The 24,217-nt window shown below is 44.9% G+C and overlaps 2 long non-coding RNA genes across 2 annotated transcripts in view; both read left to right on the forward strand.

Annotated features, from left to right (window-relative positions):
* The window catches only part of LOC140693382 (uncharacterized), a 61,677-nt gene extending 42,958 nt beyond the window's left edge, over positions 1–18,719 (forward strand). The window contains exon 16 of the long non-coding RNA XR_012069117.1: positions 18,450–18,719. This is a non-coding gene — a long non-coding RNA (uncharacterized lncRNA). The remainder of the gene's footprint in view (positions 1–18,449) is intronic.
* Positions 18,720–18,954: 235 nt separating this feature from the next.
* On the forward strand, positions 18,955–24,005 carry LOC140693392 (uncharacterized). Its single transcript, XR_012069128.1, has 3 exons — positions 18,955–19,094; positions 22,283–22,355; positions 23,730–24,005. It is a non-coding gene; the product is annotated as an uncharacterized lncRNA (long non-coding RNA).
* The last annotated feature ends 212 nt before the right edge of the window (positions 24,006–24,217 follow it).

Consider the following 24,217-nt stretch of genomic DNA (forward strand, 5'->3'; position numbering starts at 1 on the left):
TATACACTGGCCACCTGCATTGCCTCTTGTTGGAATTGCATGTGTTTGTTCTGTTTCTGTTTAGAACACAGTGTTTCAAGATACTTTTGGACCACAGGGATGTGAAACCTTTCTCTGACTTTAGGTTATGAAAAATGATATTTCCATGTTGTGGTTTGTCTTTCATGGATTTTGATTATTATTATTATTTTTTTATTTTGTTAGGTTATGTTTTGCCACAGGAAGAGCTAAGCATCTCCCTCCTGGCTCTGGTTTCACACAAAGAATAGCAGTGCCTATCTCGAGATTATGCACATAGTTACTAAAAATATTCATTTTGTACATCTCATCTTTAATCCACCTGTATTTCCCTTTGAAATAACCAAAATGCTACTTCAAGTGAAAAAAAAACACCAATCCCTTGTTAAAATATGAGAGCAGACACAAACAGCCATCTTTTGTATGATTTCATTGATAGGGAACATCCAGTGTAGGGAAAGACACACAGAGAGAAAGAGGATTAGAGCTTGTCAGGGGTTGGGGGAGGGAGAAAAGAGAATGTGTGCTTTAGATACGGGGTTTTATTTTGAGGAAAGAAACAGTCTGAAACTAGACAGTGACGATGGTTACACAGCATTGTGAATGCACTTACTGCTCCTGAATTGCACAATTTAAAATGGAAAAAACATCTAAATTTTATTATGGTAAGCTTAAAATATAAAAATAGATGGTACTCTAAATGACATGAAAGAAAACAAGGAAATGACAGAAAAAAGAAACAAAAATGATGCCAGGAGAAGGGACGTAAAGTTCGGGTCTGGGAGTGGGTTGATTCTTAGAATTAGATGACAGTGTTGGTGGTTGCAGAGACATCTCAGCCTGTAGGGGTGGTGATGCCTGAATTGGCTCTGGGCCTCATAGAAGTATGTGTGTTGGTGCAGGAGGAGCTACAAAATCAGGCTCAGGGTCTCCCTGCAGGACTGGTAATGTAACCTGGCTCTAGGTCACCTGTAGGGCTAGTCCTACAGTCTGCAGAGCTGGTGGGATGTGACACGGTCCTGTGTGTATTGCAGGTGCAGGCTCGGGTTCCCCAGCAGGGTTGTTAGAATGGGACACAGTCCTGGGTCTCCTGAAGGAGCCATCTCAGGATCTCATGCAAGACCAGGCTCAGGGTATCCTTGTAAGGCTTGTGGAATGAGACCCCATCATTTTTCTCCTGCAGCAGCAGATTCAGGGTGTCCCTGCAAGGTTTTGCAATTTCACCCTGCTCTATAACTCCTGCAGAAGCAGGCTTGGACTGTCCCTGCTGGGTTATTGGAATATGACCCATCTCTGATTCTCTTTCAGAAGCAGGCTCAGGGTCCCCCTACAGGGCTAGTCGATTTTGTTCCAGTCTTAGGTCCTTTGCAGGTGCAGTACTGGGGTCTCCCTTCAGGGCTGGTGAAATGTGACTCAGCTGTTGGTCTCTTGCAGAAACAGGAAGAGTTTCTCCCTGCAAGCCTTGTGGAATGAGACCCAGTGCTGGGTCTCCTACAGGAGCATGCTCGGGGTCTACATGCAGGGCTAGTGGAATTGGACCTGGCTAATGGTGTCCCTGCAGTGCTGCTGGAATTGTTGCAATTCTTGGGTGTCTTGAAGGTGTAGGCTCTAAGTCTCCCTGCATTGCTAGTGAAATGTGACCCAGTTGTGGTTCTCCTGAAGGGACAGACTCAGGGTTTCCCTGCAGGGCTGGTGGATGGGACATAGTCCTGGGTCTCCTGGAGGAGCAGGCTCATGTTGCAACATGACGAATCTCAGGTTCTCCTGCAGGAGTAGGCTTGGGACCTTCCTGAAGGGCTACTGGAATTGGACATGGCTCATGGTCTCCCTGCAGTGCCATTGGAATTGGTCCAATTCTTGGGTCTTTTGAAGGTGTAGGTTGCAGGCTGATAAATTACCTGTAGGGCTGGTGGAATGTGACATGGCTCTTAGTCTAATGCTAGAGCTGATTCAGGGTCTTTCCACAGGGTTGGTAGAATTGGTCCCAGGCCTGGGTCTCCTGCATGTGCAGGCTCTGGTATCCCTGTAGGGCTTGTGGAATGTGACTGGGTTTCTGTTTCCTGCAGGGGCAGGCTCAGAGTCTCCTTGCAGTGTTGCTGGAATGGCACATGTTTCTGAGTTTCCTGCAACAGCAGGCTTATGTCCTTCCTGCATGGCTAGTTGAATATGACTCAGACCTTGGTCACTTGCAGGAGCAGGCTAGTTTTCTCACTGCTGGGATGGTGGAATCAGACCCTATCCTGAGTCTTCTGCAGAAGCAGCTCCAGGTCTTCCTGCAGGGCTGTTGGAACATGACCCATCACTGGTTCTGCTTCAGGAGTAGGCACAGAGTCTCCTTGCAAGGATAGTGTAATTGGTCCCAGCTCAGGGATCACTACAGGGCTGATTAAATGTGTCCTGGCTCTGTGGTTCCTGCAAGTTTAGATTCTGTGTCTCCCTTCAGGGTTGGTTTAGTGGGACCCATTCCTGGGTCTCCTGTAGTAGTAGGCTCAGAGTCTCCCTGCAGGGCTGGTGGAATGGGCCCCTTCTCTAGGTCACCTGCCAGAACAGATTTGGACTCTGCCTTCAGGTTGGTGGAATTGGGCCTGTTCTTGCATCTCCTGCAGGAGCAGGTCTTGGGTCTTCCTGGAAGAATACTGTAATATGACCCATCTCTGGTTCTCTTGCAGGAGAAGCTCATGGTCTCCCTAGAAGGTTAGCAGAATTTGTCCCATTCCTTGGTCCAAGGCTCAGGGTATCCCTGCAAGGTTGGTGGGATGGGACCTAGTCCTGTGTCTCCTGCAGTAGCAGGTTCTGTTCTCTTTGCAGGGCTGGTGGAATGTGACTCCACCCTGTGGTTCTTCTGCAGATGCAGGCTCAGGGACCCCACCAGAACTGATGGCTCTTAGTCTCCTATGGGAGCAGGTGAGGGATTCCCTGGAGAGCTGTTGGAATTGGTCCCAGTCCTGGGTCTCTTACAATTGCAGGCTCAGTGTCTCCCTGGAGGGTTTGTTGAATATGACTTGGCTGTGGGTATGCTGCAGGAGCAAGCTCAGTGTTTCCATGCAGGGTTGGTGGAATGGGATCTAGTTCTGGCTCTCCTGCAGGAGGAGGCTGGGGTTCTCCCTGGAGAGGCTGATGGAATTGGACTGGGATGTCTGTCTCCTGCAGGAGCAAGCCTATGGATTACCTGCAGAGCTGGTAGAATGTCACACAACTCTTGTTCTTCTGCAGGAGCTGGCTCATATTCTCTGTGAATGGCTTGGTCTCCCCCAGGAGCAGGTTTGCAGTCTCACTACAGGGCTGGTGTTATGTGACCCGCACTGTGTTTTCTGCAGATACAGTCTTAGTGTTTGACTGCAGGTTTGGTGGAATGGGACTAAGTTCTGGGTTTCCTGGAGTAGCAGGCTCACGGTCTCCCTTCTGGGGTATTGGAATGTGACCCAGTCATGTGTTTCCTGCCGAAGTGGCCTCAGGATATCCCTGCAGGGCTGTTGGAATTGTACCTCACTGTGTATCACCTGCAGGATAAGGTTTGTGCTCTCCCAGCAAGGCTGGCGTATTTGGACCTATTCCTGGGTCTCCTGCAGAAGCAGGCTTTCAGTCTTCCTGCAGGGCTTCTGGAATATGACATATCTCTAATTTTCCTGCAGGATCAGGCTTGTGGGTCACCCAGCAAGGCTAGTGGAATTGGACCCACTTCAAGGTCTTAGTGCATGATTGATGGAATGGGACCCAGTCCTGGGTCTCCTGCAGGAATTGGCTCAGAGTCTTCCTGCAGGACTGGTGAAATTGGACCAATTCCTGAGTCTCCTGCAGGAGGAGGCCCTGCATCTTCCTGGAGGGATGGTGGAAAATGACAGAGATCTGTTTCTCCTGCAGAAACAGGCTCAAGGTCTCCCTACAAGGCTAGTGTAATTGGACACATTCCTGGATCCATTGCAAGTGAAGGCATGATGTTCTTCCTATGCAGCTGGTGGAATGTGATTCGGCTCTCAGTCTCCTGCAGGAGTAGGCTTAGGGTCTCCTTGAAAGATTGGTGAAATGGGACACAGTGCTGTGTCTCCTGCAGTAGCAGGCTCAGGTTCTCCCTACAGTATTGGTAAAATTGGACCTGGATCTAATTCTCCTGCAGTAGCAGACTGAGGGTATACCTGCATGGCTGGTTTAGTGTGAAGGAACAGCAAGTCTTAATACATTGGCCCACTCCTGGGAAAAGGATAAACAGGGCTTGGTGCATGGTCTCTTGTATTGTCTGAAAAAGCCCCTTGAGATGTGTTGATTCTGATGACCTCTTCCAAGAACTTGAACACTTTTAGAATCTGCCCATTCATCTTGTTTAGACTGAAGGAATCTGCCTTTCATCAGTTCTTGGAATAGAGATCAACACAAAAGGAAAGAGGGAAGAAAAAAATACCAATCTATCTGTTGAGAAATCAGCTGAAGACATTAAAAAGTTCTCTTGCAATACACTTGTTTCTATTTTGGTGCAATTAGAATCATTTCCTTATTATCAATTTTTGCCATTTAAATTAGAATATATATTGTTGTAGGCCTACTGGGGTTCGTTATGCTTGGACGCTCTGTGCTTGTTGTGTTGAGATAGCCGGTTCTATATTTGGTTTAAGAAAATTTCAGTCTGATTTCTTCAAATACCTTTTCAAACCATTTGTCTTTATTCTTTTCCATGTGGGATCCCTATGAGTCATACACTGGTATGTTTTCTCTTATCCCAGATTTCATTTGCATTGCTTGCATTGGTTTTCACTAGCTTTTCTATGTCGTGTTCTGACTGAGTGATTGCGGTTATCCTGTTTTCTAAGTCATTTATTTGTTCCTGTGCATTATCTAGTCCGATTTGGACTGTCTTTAGCTTAGCTATTCTCACCATTGAGTTTTCTGATTATATTTGGCTCATCTAAAGTGTTTCTCTTTCCATTTATACTAGCCTGCATTTGTATTCATAGACTCAAGATTTCCTTCAATGTTTTTATGTCCTCCCTTTTCAAGTCATGTTCTATTAAATTTTGGGGGTCTAATACATTGGATGTTCTTTCAGGAGACTCCTGTTTTTTGAAAATTTGGAATAGTTCTTTTAACTTTATTATATCTCTCTATCGCTATGGGTTAAGGATTATCAGTTATCTATTATAGACTTGAACAGCTTTTGTAAGTGAAATCATTTCTGTGCACATTTAGTTTTAATGCTGTGAGGATTGTTTTTGGTATGTAATGATGCCATGCATTCCTTCTGTGTCTGTTGCCTGTTATATCTATGATTGGTACTGCGGTTTTTGTTGTGGTGAATATAACCTATTCTAGTAAAGTTAGCAGAGTGTCATTTTGGTTAAATGTTTATCATAGCTCTGACAGTGCTGGGACTACTAATTTTTGCTGGAATAGAGGTTTCCAAATGGTTTCTGGGCTGCAGGCTGGATATGTGGAGAGGGAATTGTTCCAATACACACTCATGAAAGTGCATTCGTCCTCACTGTTGCCACGGAAAAGTCAAAATTTTATAGTGGGTTCCCTCAGGTTCTCTGCAAACAAAAATAAAAGTGGAAACAAATCTAATGATGTCACGCATTAGAACCTGCTGAAACAATCCTGCAGTGCCACAATTGGGTCCTTAGTGTAGTACTGGGTCAGCACCACAACTATAGTTTCATTAGCATGTGGTAGGCAAGGTTGATGGAAAGGTTTCAAATTCTCCTATTTTTCATCAGATCTCTGCTCCAAGAACTTTTGTCAATAAGGCATGGGAACTCAAAGGCAAGCATGGAGCATTTCAAAAACCTCTGCTTTGGACAATAAGAAATTTCAATCCTGCCTATGAAAGTTGCAGATCTTTTGGCTATAGAATCTTATTTCAACACTAAATTGCCCTGGATTCTAGAAACCAGATAAAGATGGCTCTGATTGAGACCATTTCTCCTTTATGGAGAAAATGAGCAATTATACTGTGGATGTGAAAAGACTGTGACAAAGTCCCTGGGTTACTAAGCTAATCCACAACACGTATGCCAGCAGATTTAATATTAAGAGAGGACCCAGGCAGATCTGTTCTCTAGATAGTACCAACCACAGCCCAAAACAAACTCCAAACCCCTGGGAATAAATTTGTGACATCAGCCACACCCCTAACACACAGATTCCACAGGCACTCCTAGCTCAAAACTGGCAGATGCAGTCTTGGTCTGGGAATCAATTGCAGAGAAATTTTGTGATTATTGCTTTCAGTTATGTCAATCAAACGTCCACTATGCACTCTTTTAACCCTCTGCGCATCGTCTTCCATCTTAAATGACCTGTCCACTTTAGAGTGTGCATCCCAGTAAAACACAGTTTCCCCTTTACTGTTCCTTCACCAAAGGTCAGGACCTGTACTGATTTCCAATCTCTACTTTGCCTTCTACTCTTTCCAGGTTATGTGAGAATTCTTTCTGACTTTTGAAGTAAGAGATGTTTGGCCATTATTCAGCAGGGATCCTGAGCCAAGGGCTGGGAGAGTGGATGTTTATCTTGCTGTATATATGGGAGAGAGTGAGCGAAGTTTGCACTGGTACTCTGCCAGTTTGGCATAGATAAATTAACACAATTTAGACATAACTCACAGACACTTGATCCTTGTTTAGATATTTTTCTCTATATCAATTGTGGAAGGATGTTTTCGAAGATTCCAAGTCTGACAATGTGTACATACCTCCATTGCAGACTTTCAAATAGTTAACAGAATTGAATTACATACTATGGGAAGTGTATCAAAATAAAGATAATTTTAGAAATATACTAAATCTAACTACAAGACAGAGTTGCCATATTTAGGTATCAGCTTGAAATACCCAAATAAGAAAAATACACAGAAAATATAAATTAGCAGCCAAAAGTCATGAAGGAGGCAGGTCAACACTTTTCTCTTGGTGCTTCCAACACTAAGAAAAAAAATGAAATAATTCTTAGAATCATTAACAACCACAACCATGGGTTTCCATTGTTCATGTGGTGCCCTTTCCTAATAATGGCACATACTGGTCAATGTTGGCGATTCAAGGGGCAACATTACTATTTAGGAAAGCACAAAGAAATCCAAACAATGTATTTTTATATAGGCTTGGTTTCAATAGCACTTAGAGACATTATAGATACGAGAACACTGCAAAAGTTTTGCTAGGCTATTGAGTATCATCTGCTCTTCTATGAAAGATGAGAATGTTTAATCATCCAATTATGTTGAGAAACACAATTAAACCTGACAAATATGGCAACCACATATTTGCACCCGGTACATGCCTGAAGGGAAAAATGGTCCACAAAAAATGTGTCACTACATATCTATGCCAACAATTACACTTCATTTCAATAACAGAATTATAATAGTTACAAATACTATTTTGAAAAACTGAGGATAAATAAATATTCAAATTCAGGCAAAGAATCCACTCACTTACAAAACACCGTTCACACCAAAGTAGATATAACCCCAGCATGATCTGAACCTGGGGGAGGGTCATCATTTCACAGTGTGAGCTAAGAATTCAAACCAACCTATTTTAGTCCAGAGTAGTTGACCATGGAGGAGTTCACTGTTGTGCACAGAATGTGAAGGTGGAGGAACTCTGAATCTAGGAGGGTCTTCCTGTGCTCCTACTGGCTTCAATGCAGTTCAAGGGCTGATTCTCTGAAATGTATAACTGAGTGAAGGGGAGGGAAAAGCAAGTGCTTGAGAGCAAGGAACAACCCTGGGAAAAGGCTTAGCAGGGCTTGGTGCTTGGTCGTCTGAGTGGTTTGTAAATGCCCCGTGGAACGTTTGGAATTTCAAGACAACTTCGAAGAACATGAGAGCTTCTATCATTTCTATCTTCTCTTATGTTTTGGATGGAAGAAATCTTGGACACGTACTTGGAGCAGAGAAATAAGTACCTTCCTCAAGTGCACGTTCACATTCCACATGTTAATGACAGTATCAACGAGGCTCAATATGTCCATGAATGTCTTCCAAGCTTGGTATTCTCTACAGCTGTTTCCATGCCAGTATTATTCATTGTAGCAAAACAAATCTCATCAATGAGATCGCATCTCTCCTCAATCCGTGCATATATCTTTTCTGCCAGATTCACTTCGTGTCTCCTATAAAGTCAAATTCTAAAGGATTGGGCAATTCTGAAAGTACCTCGGAGAATCACCAGTGAGATGATGACAGGCATTTCTTCCACTGTCTGCTCTTAAAGTTTCTGAAACTGACCCGTGAACACAGGCCATAGGGCAGCAACAGTATCTCGAACTTACACAGCTTCCCGGACCAAAGACTTAAGCCAAGCTCCACAGAGGGAGGCAGACCCTCCATCACACTGATCCACCCACAGAACTCTGCCCGGTTACCTAGGATCCACCAGCCACAACAAGCCTCGCGGTACACACCAACATTCCACCTGGAATCCAACCGCTAACTGCCATCCCCAATGGCTGCTGCATCGTGTCAGTGTTGGGGGAGGGGCTGCATCCGACGAGAGGTTCCTAATGTAAATGTGATTCTACCCACTAGCATCCCATGGGCCTTTCTTCTTCCCTCTTTCTTTGGTCCAGATCTGTATGCACAGTACCAACGGAGGGAAGTGTGTCCATTTTCAGTTAATGGTTTCACACGTCTTTAAACTTTCTAACAGTTCACAGCACACAGAGACCCAATAAAGGAAATTTATGTTCCTATAATATCCGTACACCCGGAACACATATCCGTCGGTTGATTTCTGCTGAAACACCCGCACTCTCAGGACATGGATCCATTTGTTTCATGGGGGCTGAAATTCCTAGAAATGAAACCAACCCCAATGTGCACTTTACTGTCTGTCTTTTTTGCCCTTAGTACACTATTGCAGAGCTAATTGTTTTTGTTATAGGCTTATGCCATTTCTTCTCTACGTAGGGAAGAATATGGCATTCATTCATCCTGTTGGAAGACTTGCAAGTCTATATCACGGACTAGGACTCTATTTTCTTCCAAATCGGCATTTGGGTTAGGTCACGATATGCTCTTAAGTATCAATATTTACGAATATGAATGCACGCCTCTGATTTCCAAATACAAGTGTGTTGAGTACATGCAAGCCGCTATACTGGGTCGATGCGTGCTGAATGATCCTTGACATCACCTTGAGTATTTTCTTTTGAATAATCATTGTTCCTTTGGTATATGTCAGCCAACCATACACAGTTGGTGCTTGTTTGTTTGTTTGTTTGAATCTTTGTTGGTCTGCATACCGTTAGTTTTGCAAAAACATCAGGCCATGAATTTCTCGGTTCGCTTCAGAGAGTCATATAAGCTGATTTACTTAAGATAGTGCTTCCAATCACCAATGATTTCCTGTTTCCCTCTCCCAACATTAGGGTTTTGATGTCCTCCTTACATTCTTCTTGTTTCTTCTTTGCTACTCATGCTCTTCTTGCATTTCCAATAAAGGTCTCTTCTTTCCACTTCACCTTGCTGATTTTTTATTCAGGGTAGATTTCTCAACCATTTTTGTAGGATAAGATTTGAACTGCTGAATTCTTTTAAGATTTGCCGGTCTGTGGAATTCTCCAGTTTTGCCGTTATCAGAAATGGCGGTCATGTGTCATAGGCTACCCTAGATGGCAGCATTTTCCCATTCAGGATGTGAATTATGTCCTGGCACTCCTCAATGTCCTGCAATATTGCTGCCGAGATATCAGCTGAAACCTCTCTGGAGGTTCCATTGTGACTATGTTGTTTCCTCCAGGTGCATTTTAAATCAATGGGATATTCGTGAACTTTGTTGATTTGAATCATACCGCTGCTGGAAGGTCTATAGGGATTTCACCTACTTTGGACGCTGTGTACTTCCTGAATTTGCATAGATGACTCTTTCTTGGCTTTCAGCAAGTTTCAGTCTGATATTCCAACAGATAAGTTCTCAGATATTTTTTGTTTTTTATCTCTTGCTTTTCCATCTGGGACTCTAATGAATTCTAGTCTTTCATGCCCTGTCTTAACCCAGGATTCAACACCAATGTTTTCATTGGTTTGCACTTGCTGTCCTATGTCTGCTTCTGACCGAGGGATTTCTGTTCCCCTGTCTTCACAGTCATTCACGCGTCCCTCTGCATTATCTAGTCTGCTAAGGACTGAATTTTAGCCCTGATATATTCACATCCATTGAGTTTTCTGATATACTTTGGCTCGTCTTCAGACATTATCTTCCCCCTTTTCTTGTAATATGCCTTTTGTGATTCTGAGACTCTGTTGTTCCTCAGTGATTTCCTGACCTCCATTTTCAACACTTGGTCTGGATAGCGTTTTGCAGTCTAGTTGTTTGAAAGCTTATCTTTTGGGCCTTTAATATCTTTGGAACTGAAAATGGTACATATTGCTTATTTTACTGTACTACTTCAACTCTACTGATCACGTAATATCAGGTATATAATGTAGTCTTCTAGGGCTTTGATAAGTGAAAATTTTAGACACTTGTCTCTACGCAATTCCATGGGATTTCTGTGAGGACAATTTCTCCTAGACATTGATGCCATATTCTGTTCCTGTGTGTGTTGTCTGGTCTATCTCCAATTGCTGGTGTTGCCTTTGTTGTGATGAACACCCCATACTATTTCGATTAGGATAACCTCACTTTGATTACGCTTATCTCACAAATCTGAAAGAGCACAGGACACTTCCTCTGGTGGAAATGGAGCTTCTAAAGGTTCTCAGCTCTGCATTCTACTCTATGTTATTTTGGAGTGTTTCCAGAAGAGCAGAGTGTGAGTGCGCTTGTGCTTTGTAGTGCCACGGGAATGTCCCACTGAAACCAGTTCTTCCAAGAGCTTCTCTGTCTACAGAAACACCAGTGGAAGCATATCTATGGATGTCACACATCAGGGCCTGCTGGAATGATCCCACAGCCCGAACTTGGTGTCCTCGCTGCCGAACCGTGCCAGTGCCATCCAAAATGTAGCATCCGCTTTTGAGAGATAAACTGAAGGACATCCTTCCTCTTCTCACGCTGTGATCTTGGACCACACTTCCTTGTCCTCTCATCCTTGTGGCACGGGTGCACGAAGGCAACCACAGAGCTGTTGCACATCCTGTGCCTCAAACCAAACCATAATCACAGCCCAGGTTATGAATGTAGCAGATCCTAAGGCTTTTCATTCTGAATTCAAACCCAAGGCCCCCTGGATCCCTCAGACCCGATGCACAATATCTCTGATTCAGCCCCACACATGCTCTATTGGCAAAATGCCAAATTGGTCTCTGGTCCTGCAGATGCACTGGGTGTGGCCATGGGACATATCGATAATTTCAACTGCGCGCGCCAGGGTGGTTGCCTGCTCATTGGGGTCCCAGGTCGGTTTGCTCTCTTGATAGGACCCACCAAATCCCACAACGCACTCCAGATCCCTGAGACTCAGCGTGTGCCACCATCCGTAGCCCTATCCCTCCCTGAACGCTGCCTCTGCTACCTCAAATTTGGCAGCTCGGAGCTTGGTCTCAGAATCAACTGTGGGGATATTTTGCACTGGATTCTTTGAGTTCTGTCAGCCAAGCATCTGCTGTGCACTCTTCTAACACTCAGCGCATCACCTTCAATCCCATGTCTCCTGTCCGCTTGAGAGTGTGCGTCCAAGTTAAAGAGAGTTTCACCTTTACTGCTCCATCAACAGGGCTCAGACCATGCACTGGTATCCATTCCCTGCTTTTCCTTCTCCTGCTTCCAGGTGTTCTGAGGCCTCATCCTGTCTTTGGAAATAACAGACCTCTCTTCGGCAAGTGTCCTGTGCCAAGGGCTGGGTGAGTGGATGTTTCCATTGCTGTGTTCATGGGAGCGAGTGAGCGCAGGTTGCACTGCTTCTCTGTCAACTGGGCATCGATGAATCAACACTTTCCAGATACATTTCACAGAAATGTGATTTTTTTTTATCTCTTTGTTTCTATACAGCCGTGGTGGGAGGGATTGTCCGAAGACTCCAGTTTTGACATTGTGTTGATATCTCATTTGCAGTCTTGAAAAATTTAATAGAATTTATAGAAATGTTTTGGGAGTTATACGAAAATGAAGTTAGTTTCTGAAACATACTAAATCGACCTAGAAGCCAGACTTGTCAATTTCGGTAACATTTTGTCAGCTCTAAGGAAAACATAGACAGATAGAATGCAAAGTAGCAGTCCGAACTGTTAAAGGGGTCATGTCAGCTCTTTACTGTTGAAGCCTCCGAAACCAACAGGAACCATGAAATAACTAATGGAAACATGAAATAACCCCCAAGGTTGGATTCACTTGTGCATGTGGTGCCCTTTACTCCCGATGACACCTACTGCTCAATGTTGGCATTTCAAGGTGTAACATCCCTCTCAAGGAAAATACAAGAGGAAACGAACTAAATATATACATTTAGCTTTGAATCCAAAGAACCTAGAGGCATTATAGCTATGAGAACCCTGCTGCAGCTATGCTAGGCTACTGAGAACCAGGTGTTCTTCTATCAGTGATGAGAACGCTTAATCATCCGATCATGTTGGGTAAAGCACTTGAATGCAACCAAGTCTGCACCCCCATGATAGATTGCCCCCGGGGGCTTGACTCAATTGAAAGACGGTCCACATAAGCTGTGTCTTTCATGTCATTGGCGACTTTTACAGTTCCGTTCACTATCTGACTTCTAATATTTACCTAGACTGTCTTGAAAAACGGAGGCCTAATACAGATTCAAGTTGAGTCAAAGATTCCCCTCACTTACCACACTCCCTTCACCCCAGAGAAAACAAACCCAGCATTTGCTGAATCTAGCGGAAGGCCATCGTTTCTTTGTGGGAGCTAAGTATTCAATTCCTATCTATTTCATACGAGAGTATTTGACCTTTATGGGGTTCCCTGTTGTTCACAGAGGATGAAGCTAGAGGAACTCTGATTCTAGGAGGGGCTTACTCTTCTCTTACTGGCTTCATTGCAGCTCAGGTACTGATCCCTCAAAATGGATGCCTGAGTGGAGGGGAGGGAAGAGCAAGTGCTTGATAGCTAGGCCCAAACCTGGGAAAAGGCTTACCTGGGCTTGGTGCACTTTGATCTGAATGGCTTGGAATTGCCCCTTGGGTCGTGTGGATTATCTGACCTCTTTCAAGAACATGAGCGTTTTTATCATCTCTGCCATCTCTTCTCTTTAGACGTCAGGGATCTTGGACCCGTTCTTGGAGCAGAGAATTGAGGAACTTCCTCCAGTCCACGGTGGCCCTCCGTAGGTTTCTGCTAGTATCAGCGAGGTTCAATATGTCTCATGAATGCCTTTCGAGCCTGCTATCCTCTACAGCTGTCTCCAGGCCAGGATTCTCTATTGTAGCAGAACATCTTTCATCAATGTGTTCGCATCTCTCCTCAATCCGTGCAGCCATGTTTTCGGCCAGCTTCTCTTCGTGTCTCCCATAAAGTCGACTTCAACAGGACTGGGCAAGTCTGAAAGGACCTCGGAGCCTCTCCAGTAAGCTGAAGACAGGCAGATCTTCCACTGTCTGCCCTTTCAGGTTCTGGAAACTGACCCGTGAACTCAGGTCTTTGGGCAGCAGCAGTATCTCGAACTGACACAGCTTCCCGGACCAAAGACCTAAGCCAAGCTCCACAGAGGGCGGCAGCCCCTCCATCGCACTCATCCACCCACAGAACTCTGCCCGGTTACCTAGGATCCACCAGCCACAACAAGCCTCGCGGTACACACCAACATTCCACCTGGAATCCAACGGCTAACTGCCATCCCCAATGGCTGCTGCATCTTGTCAGTGTTGGGGGAGGGGCTGCATCCGACGAGAGGTTCCTAAGGTAAAAGTGATTCTACCCACTAGCGTCCCATGGGCCTTTGTTCTTCCCTCTTTCCTTTTGTTCAGATCTGTATGCACTGTAGCAACGGAGGGAAGTGTGTCCATTTTCAGTTGAATGTTTCACACGTCTTTAAACTTTCTAACAGTTCACAGTACGCAGAGACCCACTAAGGGAAACTATTGTTCCTGTAATATGGGCACACCCGCAATACATAGCCGTCGGTTGATTTCTGCTGAAACACCCGCATGCACGGGACATCTATCCATTTGTTTCAAGGGGGCTGAAATTCCTAGGACTGATACAATCCCCAATGTGCACTTTACTGCCTGTCTCTTTTGATCTTAGTACACTTTTGCGGAGCTACTTTTCCTTGTTTTAGGCTTGTGCCATTTCTTCTCGACGTAGTGTAGAAGATGGCATTCATTCATCCTTTTGGAAGACTTGCAAGTCTATATCACGGACTAGGAATCCATTGGATTCCAAATCGGCACTTGGGTTAGGTCACGATATGCTCATATGAATCAATATTTACGAATATAAATGCACGCCTCTGATTTCCGAATACAGGTGTGCTGAGTACATTCAAGCCGCGATACTGGGTCGATGCGTACTGAATGATCCTTGACATCACCTTGAGTAATTTCTTTTGAATATTCATGTTACCCTACCCTTTTTGTGTTGTTTGTTTGTTTGATTCTTTCTTGGTCTGCTTCTCGTTTGCTTTGCATACACGTCAGGCCATGCATCTCTCCGTTTGCTTCCAACAGAGAGTCATATAAGCTGACTCCCTTAAGATAGTGCTTCCAATCCCCTATGATTTCCTGCTTCCCTCTCCCATCTTTAGGGTTTTGATGTCCTCCTTGCTTTCTTCTTGTTTCTTCTTTTCCACTCATGCTCTTCTTGCATTTCCAATAAGGGTTTTCTTCTTTCCATTTCATCTTGCTGCTTATCCCTTCAGGGAAGAATTCTCAACCTTTCTTTTAGGTTAAGTTTCGAACTGGTGAATTCTTTTAAGATTTGCAGGTCTGTGGCATTCTCTAGCTCTGCTGTTATTAGAAATGGTGGTCATGTGGCATAGGCTACCCTAGATATCAGCATTTTGCCATTCAAGCTATGGTCTATGTCCTGGCACTCCTCCCTGTCCTGCAATATTGCTGCTGAGATAGCAGCTGAAACCCCTCTGGAGGTTCTCTTGTGACTATGTTGCTTTCCTCCAGGCGCATTTTAAATCACTGGGATGCTCATGAACTTTGTTGATTTGGATCATACAGCTGCTGCTAAGTCTATTGGGATTCCACCTCTTTTGGACGCTGTGTACTTCCTGAATTCGCCTAGATGATTCTATCTTGGCTTTCAGCAAGTTTCAGTCTGATTTTTCTACACATAACTTTTCAAACATTGTTTGTTTCTTTATCTCTTGCTTTTCCATCTGGGACTCTTTCGAATTTTAGTCTTTCATGCCTTGTCTTCAACCAGGATTCAACAGCAATGTTTTCATTGGTTTGCACTTGCTTTCCTATGTGTGCTTCTGACCGAGGGATTTCTGTTCCCCTGTCTTCAAAGTCATTCACGCGTCCCTCTGCAATATCTCGTCTGCTTAGGACGGAATGTTAGCCCTGATATTTTCTCATCCACTGCGTTTTCTGAGATTATTTGGCTCGACTTTAGGCTTTCTCTTCCCCTTTTCTGGTATTCTGCCTTTTGTGATTCTGAGACACTGTTGTTCTTCAGTGTTTCCCTCACCTCCATTTTCAATACTTGCTCTGGAGAGCGTTTTGCAGTCTAGTTGTCTGAAAGCTTATCTTTAGGGCCTTCAATCTCTTTGGAACTGAAAATGGTACTTCCTTTTCCTTTTACTGTATTTCTTCATCTCTACTGGTCAGGTAATTTCAGGTATCTAATGTAGACTTCTAGGGCTTGCTTAAGTGAAAACTTTAGACTCTTGGCTCTACACAATTGCATGGGATTTCTGTGAGGACAAATTTTCCTAGACATTGATGCCATGTCCTGTTCCTTTGTGTGCTCTCTGGTCTATCTCCAATTGCTGGTGGTGCCTTTGTTGTGATGAACACCCCATACTATTTCGAATTAGATAACCTCACTTTGATTACGCTTATCTCACAAATCTGAAAGAGCACAGGACACTTCCTCTGGTGGAAATGGAGCTTCTAAAGGTTCTCAGCTCTGCATTCTACTCTATGTTATTTTGGAGTGTTTCCAGAAGAGCAGAGTGTGAGTGCGCTTGTGCTTTGTAGTGCCACGGGAATGTCCCACTGAAACCAGTTCTTCCAAGAGCTTCTCTGTCTACAGAAACACCAGTGGAAGCATATCTATGGATGTCACACATCAGGGCCTGCTGGAATGATCCCGCAGCCCGAACTTGGTGTCCTCGCTGCCGAACCGTGCCGGTGCCATCCAAAATGTAGCATCCGCTTTTGAGAGATAAACTGAAGGACATCCTTCCTCTTCTCACGCTGTGATCTTGGACCACACTTCCTTGTCCTCTCATCCTTGTGGCACGGGTGCACGAAGGCAACCACAGAGCTGTTGTACATCCTGTGCCTCAAACCAAACCATAATCACAGCCCAGGTTATGAATGTAGCAGATCCTAAGGCTTTTCATTCTGTATTCAAACCCAAGGCCCCCTGGATCCCTCAGACCCGATGCACAATATCTCTGATTCAGCCCCACACATGCTCCATTGGTAAAATGCCAAATTGGTCTCTGGTCCTGCAGATGCACTGGGTGTGGCCATGGGACATATCGATAACTTCAATTGCGCGCGCCAGGGTGGTTGCTTGCTCATTGGGGTCCCAGGTCGGTTTGCTCTCTTGATAGGACCCACCACATCCCACAACGCACTCCAGATCCCTGAGACTCAGCGTGTGCCACCATCCGTAGCCGTATCCCTCCCTGAACGCTGCCTCTGCTACCTCAAATTTGGCAGCTTGGATCTTGGTCTCAGAATCAACTGTGGGGATATTTTGCACTGGATTCTTTGAGTTCTGTCAGCCAAGCATCTGCTGTGCACTCTTCTAACACTCAGCGCATCACCTTCAGTCCCATGTCTCCTGTCCGCTTGAGAGTGTGCGTCCAAGTTAAAGAGAGTTTCACCTTTACTGCTCCATCAACAGGGCTCAGACCATGCACTGGTATCCATTCCCTGCTTTTCCTTCTCCTGCTTCCAGGTGTTCTGAGGCCTCATCCTGTCTTTGGAAGTAACAGACCTCTCTTCGGCAAGTGTCCTGGGCCAAGGGCTGGGTGAGTGGATGTTTCCATTGCTGTGTCCATGGGAGCGAGTGAGCGCAGGTTGCACTGCTTCTCTGTCAACTGGGCATCGATGAATCAACACTTTCCAGATACATTTCACAGAAATGTGATTTTTTTTTATCTCTTTGTTTCTATACAGCCGTGGTGGGAGGGATTGTCCGAAGACTCCAGTTTTGACATTGTGTTGATATCTCATTTGCAGTCTTGAAAAATTTAATAGAATTTATAGAAATGTTTTGGGAGTTATACGAAAATGAAGTTAGTTTCTGAAACATACTAAATCGACCTAGAAGCCAGACTTGTCAATTTCGGTAACATTTTGTCAGCTCTAAGGAAAACATAGACAGATAGAATGCAAACTAGCAGTCCGAACTGTTAAAGGGGTCATGTCAGCTCTTTACTGTTGAAGCCTCCGAAACCAACAGGAACCATGAAATAACTAATGGAAACATGAAATAACCCCCAAGCTTGGATTCACTTGTGCATGTGGTGCCCTTTACTCCCGATGACACCTACTGCTCAATGTTGGCATTTCAAGGTGTAACATCCCTCTCAAGGAAAATACAAGAGGAAACGAACTAAATATATACATTTAGCTTTGAATCCAAAGAACCTAGAGGCATTATAGCTATGAGAACCCTGCTGCAGCTATGCTAGGCTACTGAGAACCAGGTGTTCTTCTATCAGTGATGAGAACGCTTAATCATCCGATCATGTTGGGTAAAGCACTTGAATGCAACCAAGTCTGCACCCCCATGATAGATTGCCCCCGGGGGCTTGACTCAATTGAAAGACGGTCCACATAAGCTGTGTCTTTCATGTCATTGGCGACTTTTACAGTTCCGTTCACTATCTGACTTCGAATATTTACCTAGACTGTCTTGAAAAACGGAGGCCTAATACAGATTCAAGTTGAGTCAAAGATTCCCCTCACTTACCACACTCCCTTCACCCCAGAGAAGACATAAACCCAGCATTTGCTGAATCTAGCGGAAGGCCATCGTTTCTTTGTGGGAGCTAAGTATTCAGTTCCTATCTATTTAATACGAGAGTATTTGACCTTTATGGGGTTCCCTGTTGTTCACAGAGGATGAAGCTAGAGGAACTCTGATTCTAGGAGGGGCTTGCTCTTCTCTTACTGGCTTCATTGCAGCTCAGGTACTGATCCCTCAAAATGGATGCCTGAGTGGAGGGGAGGGAAGAGCAAGTGCTTGATAGCTAGGCCCAAACCTGGGAAAAGGCTTACCTGGGCTTGGTGCACTTTGATCTGAATGGCTTGGAATTGCCCCTTGGGTCGTGTGGATTATCTGACCTCTTTCAAGAACATGAGCGTTTTTATCATCTCTGCCATCTCTTCTCTTTAGACGTCAGGGATCTTGGACCCGTTCTTGGAGCAGAGAATTGAGGAACTTCCTCCAGTCCACGGTGGCCCTCCGTAGGTTTCTGCTAGTATCAGCGAGGTTCAATATGTCTCATGAATGCCTTTCGAGCCTGCTATCCTCTACAGCTGTCTCCAGGCCAGTATTCTCTATTGTAGCAGAACATCTCTCATCAATGTGTTCGCATCTCTCCTCAATCCGTGCAGCCATGTTTTCGGCCAGCTTCTCTTCGTGTCTCCCATAAAGTCGACTTCAACAGGACTGGGCAAGTCTGAAAGGAACTCGGAGCCTCTCCAGTAAGCTGAAGACAGGCAGATCTTCCACTGTCTGCCTTTCAGGTTCTGGAAACTGACCCGTGAACTCAGGTCTTTGGGCAGCAGCAGTATCTCGAACTGACAAAGCTTCCCGGACCAAAGACCTAAGCCAAGCTCCACAGAGGGCGGCAGCCCCTCCATCGCACTCATCCACCCACAGAACTCTGCCCGGTTACCTAGGATCCACCAGCCAAAACAAGCCTCGCGGTACACACCAACTTTCCACCTGGAATCCAACGGCTAACTGCCATCCCCAATGGCTGCTGCATCTTGTCAGTGTTGGGGGAGGGGCTGCACCCGACGAGAGGGTCCTAAGGTAAATGTGATTCTACCACTAGCATCCCATGGGCCTTTGTTCTTCCCTCTTTCCTTTTGTTCAGATCTGTATGCACTGTAGCAACGGAGGGAAGTGTGTCCATTTTCAGTTGAATGTTTCACACGTCTTTAAACTTTCTAACAGTTCACAGTACACAGAGACCCACTAAGGGAAACTATTGTTCCTGTAAAATTGGCACACCCGCAATACATAGCCGTCGGTTGATTTCTGCTGAAACACCCGCATGCACGGTACATCTATCCATTTGTTTCAAGGGGGCTGAAATTCCTAGGAATGATACAATCCCCAATGTGCACTTTGCTGCCTGTCTCTTTTGATCTTAGTACACTTTTGTGGAGCTACTTTTCCTTGTTATAGGCTAGTGCCATTTCTTCTCGACGTAGTGTAGAATATGGCATTCATTCATCCTGTTGGAAGACTTGCATGTATATATCACGGACTAGGAATCCATTGGATTCCAAATCGGCATTTGGGTTAGGTCATGATATGCTCATATGAATCAATATTTACGAATATAAATGCACGCCTCTGATTTCCGAATACAGGTGAGCTGAGTACATTCAAGCCGCGATACTGGGTCGATGCGTACTGAATGATCCTTGACATCACCTTGAGTAATTTCTTTTGAATATTCATGTTACCCTACCCTTTTTGTGTTGTTTGTTTGTTTGATTCTTTCTTGGTCTGCTTCTCGTTTGCTTTGCATACACGTCAGGCCATGCATCTCTCCGTTTGCTTCCAACAGAGAGTCATATAAGCTGACTCCCTTAAGATAGTACTTCCAATCCCCTATGATTTCCTGCTTCCCTCTCCCATCTTTAGGGTTTTGATGTCCTCCTTGCCTTCTTCTTGTTTCTTCTTTTCCCCTCATGCTCTTCTTGCATTTCCAATAAGGGTTTTCTTCTTTCCATTTCATCTTGCTGCTTATCCCTTCAGGGGAGAATTCTCAACCTTTCTTTTAGGATAAGTTTCGAACTGCTGAATTCTTTTAAGATTTGCAGGTCTGTGGCATTCTCTAGCTCTGCTGTTATTAGAAATGGTGGTCATGTGGCATAGGCTACCCTAGATGGCAGCATTTTGCCATTCAAGCTATGGTCTATGTCCTGGCACTCCTCCCTGTCCTGCAATATTGCTGCTGAGATAGCAGCTGAAACCCCTCTGGAGGTTCTCTTGTGACTATGTTGCTTTCCTCCAGGCGCATTTTAAATCACTGGGATGCTCATGAACTTTGTTGATTTGGATCATACAGCTGCTGCTAAGTCTATTGGGATTCCACCTCTTTTGGACGCTGTGTACTTCCTGAATTCGCCTAGATGATTCTATCTTGGCTTTCAGCAAGTTTCAGTCTGATTTTTCTACACATAACTTTTCAAACATTGTTTGTTTCTTTATCTCTTGCTTTTCCATCTGGGACTCTTTCGAATTTTAGTCTTTCATGCCTTGTCTTCAACCAGGATTCAACAGCAATGTTTTCATTGGTTTGCACTTGCTTTAATATGTGTGCTTCTGAACGAGGGATTTCTGTTCCCCTGTCTTCAAAGTCTTTCACGCGTCCCTCTGCAATATCTCGTCTGCTTAGGACGGAATGTTAGCCCTGATATTTTCTCATCCACTGAGTTTTCTGATATTATTTGGCTTGTCTTTAGGCTTTCTCTTCCCCTTTTCTGGTATTCTGCCTTTTGTGATTCTGAGACACTGTTGTTCTTCAGTGTTTCCCTCACCTCCATTTTCAATACTTGCTCTGGAGAGCGTTTTGCAGTCTAGTTGTCTGAAAGCTTATCTTTAGGGCCTTCAATCTCTTTGGAACTGAAAATGGTACTTCCTTTTCCTTTTACTGTATTTCTTCATCTCTACTGGTCAGGTAATTTCAGGTATCTAATGTAGACTTCTAGGGCTTGCTTAAGTGAAATCTTTAGACTCTTGGCTCTACACAATTGCATGGGACTTCTGTGAGGACAAATTTTCTTAGACATTGATGCCATGTCCTGTTCCTGTGTGTGCTGTCTGGTCTATCTCCAATTGCTGGTGTTGCCTTTGTTGTGATGAACACCCCATACTATTTCGATTAGGATAACCTCACTTTGATTACGCTTATCTCACAAATCTGAAAGAGCACAGGACACTTCCTCTGGTGGAAATGGAGCTTCTAAAGGTTCTCAGCTCTGCATTCTACTCTATGTTATTTTGGAGTGTTTCCAGAAGAGCAGAGTGTGAGTGCGCTTGTGCTTTGTAGTGCCACGGGAATGTCCCACTGAAACCAGTTCTTCCAAGAGCTTCTCTGTCTACAGAAACACCAGTGGAAGCATATCTATGGATGTCACACATCAGGGCCTGCTGGAATGATCCCGCAGCCCGAACTTGGTGTCCTCGCTGCCGAACCGTGCCGATGCCATCCAAAATGTAGCATCCGCTTTTGAGAGATAAACTGAAGGACATCCTTCCTCTTCTCACGCTGTGATCTTGGACCACACTTCCTTGTCCTCTCATCCTTGTGGCACGGGTGCACGAAGGCAACCACAGAGCTGTTGTACATCCTGTGCCTCAAACCAAACCATAATCACAGCCCAGGTTATGAATGTAGCAGATCCTAAGGCTTTTCATTCTGTATTCAAACCCAAGGCCCCCTGGATCCCTCAGACCCGATGCACAATATCTCTGATTCAGCCCCACACATGCTCTATTGGTAAAATGCCAAATTGGTCTCTGGTCCTGCAGATGCACTGGGTGTGGCCATGGGACATATCGATAACTTCAATTGCGCGCGCCAGGGTGGTTGCTTGGTCATTGGGGTCCCAGGTCGGTTTGCTCTCTTGATAGGACCCACCACATCCCACAACGCACTCCAGATCCCTGAGACTCAGCGTGTGCCACCATCCGTAGCCGTATCCCCCCCTGAACGCTGCCTCTGCTACCTCAAATTTGGCAGCTTTGATCTTGGTCTCAGAATCAACTGTGGGGATATTTTGCACTGGATTCTTTGAGTTCTGTCAGCCAAGCATCTGCTGTGCACTCTTCTAACACTCAGCGCATCACCTTCAGTCCCATGTCTCCTGTCCGCTTGAGAGTGTGCGTCCAAGTTAAAGAGAGTTTCACCTTTACTGCTCCATCAACAGGGCTCAGACCATGCACTGGTATCCATTCCCTGCTTTTCCTTCTCCTGCTTCCAGGTGTTCTGAGGCCTCATCCTGTCTTTGGAAGTAACAGACCTCTCTTCGGCAAGTGTCCTGGGCCAAGGGCTGGGTGAGTGGATGTTTCCATTGCTGTGTCCATGGGAGCGAGTGAGCGCAGGTTGCACTGCTTCTCTGTCAACTGGGCATCGATGAATCAACACTTTCCAGATACATTTCACAGAAATGTGATTTTTTTTTATCTCTTTGTTTCTATACAGCCGTGGTGGGAGGGATTGTCCGAAGACTCCAGTTTTGACATTGTGTTGATATCTCATTTGCAGTCTTGAAAAATTTAATAGAATTTATAGAAATGTTTTGGGAGTTATACGAAAATGAAGTTAGTTTCTGAAACATACTAAATCGACCTAGAAGCCAGACTTGTCAATTTCGGTAACATTTTGTCAGCTCTAAGGAAAACATAGACAGATAGAATGCAAACTAGCAGTCCGAACTGTTAAAGGGGTCATGTCAGCTCTTTACTGTTGAAGCCTCCGAAACCAACAGGAACCATGAAATAACTAATGGAAACATGAAATAACCCCCAAGCTTGGATTCACTTGTGCATGTGGTGCCCTTTACTCCCGATGACACCTACTGCTCAATGTTGGCATTTCAAGGTGTAACATCCCTCTCAAGGAAAATACAAGAGGAAACGAACTAAATATATACATTTAGCTTTGAATCCAAAGAACCTAGAGGCATTATAGCTATGAGAACCCTGCTGCAGCTATGCTAGGCTACTGAGAACCAGGTGTTCTTCTATCAGTGATGAGAACGCTTAATCATCCGATCATGTTGGGTAAAGCACTTGAATGCAACCAAGTCTGCACCCCCATGATAGATTGCCCCCGGGGGCTTGACTCAATTGAAAGACGGTCCAGATAAGCTGTGTCTTTCATGTCATTGGCGACTTTTACAGTTCCGTTCACTATCTGACTTCTAATATTTACCTAGACTGTCTTGAAAAACGGAGGCCTAATACAGATTCAAGTTCAGTCAAAGATTCCCCTCACTTACCACACTCCCTTCACCCCAGAGAAGACATAAACCCAGCATTTGCTGAATCTAGCGGAAGGCCATCGTTTCTTTGTGGGAGCTAAGTATTCAATTCCTATCTATTTCATACGAGAGTATTTGACCTTTATGGGGTTCCCTGTTGTTCACAGAGGATGGAAGCTAGAGGAACTCTGATTCTAGGAGGGGCTTGCTCTTCTGTTACTGGCTTCATTGCAGCTCAGGTACTGATCCCTCAAAATGGATGCCTGAGTGGAGGGGAGGGAAGAGCAAGTGCTTGATAGCTAGGCCCAAACCTGGGAAAAGGCTTACCTGGGCTTGGTGCACTTTGATCTGAATGGCTTGGAATTGCCCCTTGGGTCGTGTGGATTATCTGACCTCTTTCAAGAACATGAGCGTTTTTATCATCTCTGCCATCTCTTCTCTTTAGACGTCAGGGATCTTGGACCCGTTCTTGGAGCAGAGAATTGAGGAACTTCCTCCAGTCCACGGTGGCCCTCCGTAGGTTTCTGCTAGTATCAGCGAGGTTCAATATGTCTCATGAATGCCTTTCGAGCCTGCTATCCTCTACAGCTGTCTCCAGGCCAGTATTCTCTATTGTAGCAGAACATCTCTCATCAATGTGTTCGCATCTCTCCTCAATCCGTGCAGCCATGTTTTCGGCCAGCTTCTCTTCGTGTCTCCCATAAAGTCGACTTCAACAGGACTGGGCAAGTCTGAAAGGACCTCGGAGCCTCTCCAGTAAGATGAAGACAGGCAGATCTTCCACTGTCTGCCCTTTTAGGTTCTGGAAACTGACCCGTGAACTCAGGTCTTTGGGCAGCAGCAGTATCTCGAACTGACACAGCTTCCCGGACCAAAGACCTAAGCCAAGCTCCACAGAGGGCGGCAGCCCCTCCATCGCACTCATCCACCCAC

This window comes from Vicugna pacos, unplaced genomic scaffold (genome assembly GCF_048564905.1).
Source record: "Vicugna pacos unplaced genomic scaffold, VicPac4 scaffold_19, whole genome shotgun sequence".
NCBI classification, from domain to species: domain Eukaryota; kingdom Metazoa; phylum Chordata; class Mammalia; order Artiodactyla; family Camelidae; genus Vicugna; species Vicugna pacos.